The following is a 6,634-nucleotide window of genomic DNA, read 5'->3' on the forward strand; positions in this document are numbered from 1 at the left end:
GATGGTGTGATCACTCACCTAGAGCCAGACATCCTGGAATGTGAAGTCAAGTGGGCCTTAGGAAGCATGTCTATGAAGAAAGCTGTGGAGGTGATGGAATTCCAGTTGAGCTATTTCAAATCTTAAAAGATGATGCTGTGAAAGTGCTGCACTCAATATGCCAGCAAATTTGGAAAACTCAGCAGTGGCCACAGGACTGGAAAAGGTCAGTTTTCATTCCAATCCCAAAGAAAGGCAATGCCAAAGAATGCTCAAATTCCTGCACAATTGCACTCATCTCACACACCAGTAAAGTAATGCTCAAAATTCTCCAAGCCAGGCTTCAGTAGTACGTGAACCATGAACTTCCTGATGTTCAAGCTGGATTTAGAAAAGGCAGAAGAACCAGAGATCAAATTTCCAACATCCACTGGATCATAGAAAAAGCATGAGAGTTCCAGAAAAACATCTATTTCTGCTTTATTGACTATGCCAAAGCCTTTGGCTGTGTGGATCACAATAAACTGGAAAATTCTGAAAGAGACGGGAATACCAGACCACCTGACCTGCCTCTTGAGAAATCTGTATGCAGGTCAGGAAGCAACAGTTAGAACTGGACATGGAACAACAGACTGGTTGCAAATAGGAAAAGGGGTACGTTACACTCTGCTTATTTAACTTATATGCAGAACGCATCATGAGAAATGCTGGGCTGGATGAAGTACAAGCTGGAATCATGATTGCCAGGAGAAATATCAATAACCTCAGATATGCGGGTGACACCACCCTTATTGCAGAAAGTGAAGAAGAACTAAAGAGCCTCTTGACGAAAGTGAAAGAGGAGAGTGAAAAAGTTGGCTTAAAACTCAACATTCAGAAAACTAAGATCATGGCATCCGGTCCCATCACTTCATGGCAAATAGATGGGGAAACAAGGGAAACAGTTACAGACTTTATTTGGGGGGGCTTCAAAATCACTGCAGATGGTAACTGCAGCCATGAAATTAAAAGACGCTTGCTCCCTGGATGAAAAATTATGACCAACCTAGACAGCATATTAAAAAGCAGAGACATTACTTTGCCAACAAAGGTCCGTCCAGTCAAGGCTATGGCTTTTCCAGTAGTCATGTATGGATACGAGAGTTGGACTATAAAGAAAGCTGGGCGCCGAAGAATTGATGCTTTTGAACTGTGGTGTTGGAGAAGACTCTGGAGAGTCCCTTGGACTGCGAAGAGATCCAACCAGTCCATCCTAAAGGAAATCAGTCCTGAATATTCATTGGAAAGACTGATGTTGAAGTGAAACTCCAGTACTTTGGCCACCTGATGCGAAGAGCTGACTAAAAAGACCCTAATGCTGGGAAAGATTGAAGGCAGGAGGAGAAGGGGACGACAGAGGATGAGATGGTTGGATGGCATCACCGACGTGATGGACATGAGTTTGAGTAGGCTCCGAGAGTTGGTGATGGACAAGGAGGCCTGGTGTGCTGCAGTCCATGGGGTCGCAAAGAGTTGGACCAACTGAACGACTGAACTGAACTGAACTGAATTATCAGGTACATAGTATTACAAATTTGCTTTTTGGTTCATAATAACTTAATATTCAAGGTTTTAAAAAATAATAAATTACCCTTAATGGTATGCATTCAATCTATCATTTTAAATGTTATGCATAAAGTGACAGTTTATATTACATATAAATTATAAATTCTGAAAGTTGTTTTAAATAGATGTGAGACTTTCAAAATCATTTTTTTAACATTTTGCCTGTATAGGTTTGGATTTTCCACATTTGAGGATCTCGAAGTGCTGTATTTTTCAGTCAACTCTATATTATAGCTTTTAAATAGCCATTCATCCTGATTTACAGAAAAGAAATGTGTGATTGTATCCTGTCCTTGTAACTCTGTCACTTATATAGTACAAATAAGACCTTGTATTAACCAAAATTTTGACTCAATTATCTTTAAAAGTGGTCAAATAACAGAATAAGCAGAATTAAATCACATTTTAGTAGGCAGAGGGTATGTCATATTAATGATTGCAAAACTATTCACTTTTTGCGTGTTTCCGTCTTTTGAAAACATGAATACTTTAAAGGGAGAAAATGGTTATGTGGGAAAGCTGGGAGCAAATAAATGCTCAAAACTGGAGAAATAGTTAAATACTTAGAAAGGAAAAAGAATTTGTCAATGAGAAGTGAAGGTTGGTTGGGTGCCGATACATTTTGCTTCAGTTTTGACAACTGTACCAGGAGAAAGTATATTAGAAACTTTATTTTAGACAACTCACTTCTTAAATTTCTTTATGCTAAATTATGACAGTCTGCCTATCTTTGAAAATAACATCAGTTAAGTGCTAGGCACCTATGACCCTGAAGGCAAGAGTTTAAACCAGTCTTTTTGTTTCTTTGTTTCTTCCTCAAATACAGTGGGAGTTAGGATAGGCTTTTATTAGTAAACAAAGGTTCTAGATTCTGGGAGGGGTGTGTGAGGTAACTCCTAGGTATGTAGTGGTGAAGCTCACCAGTCTAGAAGGAGATTTTTTTTTAAAGCCTCCCAGGTGGGCTTCCCTGGTGGCTCCGTGGTAAAGAATCTGCCTGCCAATTTGATCCTGGGTCAGGAATATCTCCTGGAGAAGGAAATGGCAACCCACTCCAGTATTCTTGCCTGGAAAATCCCTTGGACAGAGGAGCCTGGCAGGCTACAGTCCATGGGATCACAAAGAGTCAGACAGGACTTAAATCAAAAAAACAAGTGATAGGGAGACTTGTTCCCACCCCCCGACCCAGGCCCCATCCTTGTCTAATCCCTGATTTAGACAATTTGATAAAACTTTTCCAGTATTACTGATACATTACAAAAATTCCTAGGCCAAAAAAAAAATTCCTAGGCCTCAATATGTAAACTTAAAACTAATTGATTTCTTATCAGTAAGGAATTTTCAGCCTTTTATCATTGTTCTCTTATCAAACAATGGTTAAAATAATGGATCTTACTCAGTTTGGGGAGTATGGACAATTTTGAAAATAGGGTAAAAACTGAATTTTCCCTCCACAAAAAATATAAATACATGTAAAGTTTTTTTATTTAAAGAATTTTTTAAGTTTTATATTGGAATATGTTAACAGTGTTGTGTTAGTTTCAGGTGTGCAACATAGCGATCCAGTTATACATATATATGTATCCTTTTTCAAATTCTTTTCCCATTTAGGTTATTACAGAGTATTGAGCAGCGTTCACTATGCTGTACAATAGGTTCTTGTCAGTTATTTTAAATATATCAGTGTGTGCATAAGTTATGTATATAATATCAGGTGCTTCTTAGACTCCTGGTTAAGAAACTAAAAAGAGGTATAGTCTGTGATTTCATGTAATTTACTCTCCAAAAGTGTCTAAGTTGCAAATCATAAGCTAGTTATAGGCTGGATAGTCAATTTACAATAGAAAAGTTGGGGCAATGCATTTTCATTCTCTTAAGGGAAATTTACATGTCATTTCACTTCCTGCAACTTTCTAATTGCCAGCTGTAACTCCAGATTCCAGTAGAATTTCTTTGTGGACTACAAGGGAAAAGAAAATGTCAACAAAATCCCACATTTCAGATCCAAGTATCTTAGAAATAGTGTGGTGTGGTGGTTTAAAATACAATCTTATATGTTATATTTGTGGCTTCCACAGCTTACTAGCAATTAAGTAACATTCAATTTCCTAAGGTTGTGGTGAGAGTTAAATGAGAGTGCTTATGAAGTGCTCAGCACAGTGCCTGGCACATGGTTCACACCCAGTAAGTGTTAGCTGTGGTTATCATCTCTTCTGAATAGACAGTAGTTCACACATTTAGACCAATTTAAGTTATTCTAGCTACTTAAAGTGAAATCTTGATCTTAATGTGAAATTGCAAATACCAGTTAGTCATATTCCAGACTAAGTAGAAATACTCTGGAGAGGAGGGTTTGTTAGAATTACTTGAGGCATTTTCAAACTCCCATTCCCTGTTAGTCTTCTCCCCCCACATGGAGAGTTGCTTTCACTCACACCTACAGTTGTATTATCCCCTTGGCTGAAAATCAGTGCCTTGGTGAGTCACTGTTAGACAGATGAGAATGTACACCAACAGAAGGGAAAGCTTCAGAACCATGTATTGACTTCATCTCCCCTTCTGGCAGGGTCAGAAAACAACATTTCAATTTACTTGACTCTCCTTTATTTCAAATAACTCTTAATGACACAGTCAAATAAAAGTAAAAGTAAAACACAAGGGACTTCCCTGGTGGTTCAGTGGCTAAGACTCCATGCTCCCAATGCAGGGGACATGGATTCAACCCCTGGTCAGAGAACTGAGATTCCACATGTGTAACTAAGACCCAGCACAGCCAAATAAATAAATAAATATATTTAAAGTAAAACAAATACCTGATGGCTCTAGACTAGGGGTCCCCAACCTTTTTGGCACTAGGGACCAGTTTCATGGAAGAAAAATTTTCCATGGAATAGGGCAGGGTGGGGGGATGGTTTCAGGATGATTCTTATAAGGAGTACGCAACCTAGATCCCTCACATGCACAGTTCACAGTAGGGTTCACACTTCTTTGAGAATCTAATGTCATTGATCTGACAGGAGGAGGAGCTCAGGCAGTGATGTCGGCGATAGGGAGCAGCTGTAAATACAGATGAAGCTCTTCTTGCTTGTCGGCCATTCACCTCCTGTGCAGCCCAATTCCTAACAGGTCACAGACCACCACTGGTCCAGGGTTGGGGACCCCTGCTCTAGACAGCTCCAAGTACTATAATAAGGCCAAAGTATTGCAAATATGACAAAAGCATAAGAATTTATTCACCACTATCTTTTGTAATTTAAATATTATTTTAGCTTTTCTTCCAAGTTTCTGGATGTGTTTCTGAGATTCAAGTTTAGAATAAAAATTTACAGTTGTTTTTCTTTTCTTTTTTTTGGCTATGAGGCTTGCAGAATCTTAATTCCCCCACCAGGGATTGAACTTGGGCAGCAGCAGTGAAAACACTGAATCCTAACCACTGAACCACCAGGGAATTCCCAAAACTTAGGGTTTTAAAACTTTTGCTTCTCATTTCATTTTCTCTTCTTATGATTTCATTTTTTTTTTTACTTTAGAATCAAACTATAAGTTATCATATTTAACTCAGGTCAGCAAGCAAGTATGGCTTCTCCTAACTACGAGCAGTAAATATCAGACTGGGCAGAATTTGCCAGAAAATATAAATTGTTAAAAAAGGTGAGGGTTACTCTACCAGATCAACTTACCCAAACTAAAAACCAACTGCCTTCACGTTAAAATGTATAACTGAACAATAAAGTGCAAAAATAAATAAATAAAAAAGGCAAACAATAAAAAAAAGGTGAGATGAGAAATTTCTTGCAACTAAATCAGAAGTTGTTCCCTTTAATTTCATCCTAGCATGATGATTTTTTTAAATTATTTATTTGGCTGTACTGAGTCTTAGTTTCGGCATATGGGATCCAGCTCCCTGATCGGGGATTGAACCCAGGCCCCCTGCATTGGGAGCTCGGAGTCTCAGCCACTGGACCACCAGGGAAGTCCCTATTTTTTAAAATTATTATTTCAAAGTAAGTTACACAGTAATACATCCACTCAGTTTATACACATTTTACATACCAGTTTAGTCAATTAATTTCTAGTTTCAAGGGCTCTTCATTTTTTTTGGGGGGGGGGGCTCTTCATTTTATAACATACAGATTCTAAGCTTTTCCATGCAAACCTCTAATTTATTCAAATTTCAAGCAATTAAACCGCTTTTGATTCAGTGGAAGCTGTGTAAAGAGGACAGCCTGGCACTTTCCCTAGGTGTCATGTCCTACCACAGATAGTGCCCAAGACTCAGAAGACAGTCTGTCAGTATACAGATAGATTGAGGCTATACTGCCCTGTCCCCTTCCCTCAGTACTCATTACAAAATAATAACTGAATTTCCTTTCACTCTTCTGTTCTCCAACATATACTACCCTTGTGCATTTTGCCAGGGAGATATTTACTTGCTGAGTCTCTGTGATATGCTGCTTCAGAGCCTCTAGATAATAGAGAGACATTCCTGGATGTGATTTACAAAGCAAAGCAGATGACTTCAGCATTGTTTTCAGATGAAGATAATGTGTCCTAGTGCTTTTAAATCAAACTCCTGTACACAATGGGCCTGGGCCTTAGTTTCCTCATCTGTAAATGCTGGATAGAAGGATAATCCTAAAGATTAAATGAAAAATACGTTGTGAAGTGCTTTGAATAATGTCTGGCACATAGTAAACACTCAGTATATGTTAACTCTTATTATTACAAATAATAATGATGGTGCTCGCTTCGGCAGCACATATACTAAAATTGGAACGATACAGAGAAGATTAGCATGGCCCCTGCGCAAGGATGACACGCAAATTCGTGAAGCGTTCCATATTTTTTTAAAAGAAAAAAAGAAAAATAATAATAATAATAATAATGATGAGTAGGAGAAGAGAGGTGGACCTTCCCTTGTTCTAATTCTACAGTTCATCAGTTCCTAAATCACCATCTACCAGTGTTGCAGTTCAAGTAGGAAAGCAAGACATGTTGGTAAAACAGTAAATGCAGAACTATTGGGAGGTAATATGTCCACTCAAGGAAGACC

The 6,634-nt window shown here is 38.4% G+C and overlaps 1 non-coding gene across 1 annotated transcript; it reads left to right on the forward strand.

Moving 5' to 3' along the window:
• Window positions 1–6,321: 6,321 nt before the first annotated feature.
• On the forward strand, window positions 6,322–6,428 carry LOC122436255. Its single transcript, XR_006267989.1, has one exon. It is a non-coding gene; the product is annotated as a U6 spliceosomal RNA (small nuclear RNA).
• The last annotated feature ends 206 nt before the right edge of the window (window positions 6,429–6,634 follow it).

The sequence above is a fragment of the Cervus canadensis genome, chromosome X (genome assembly GCF_019320065.1).
Source record: "Cervus canadensis isolate Bull #8, Minnesota chromosome X, ASM1932006v1, whole genome shotgun sequence".
Lineage (NCBI taxonomy): Eukaryota > Metazoa > Chordata > Mammalia > Artiodactyla > Cervidae > Cervus > Cervus canadensis.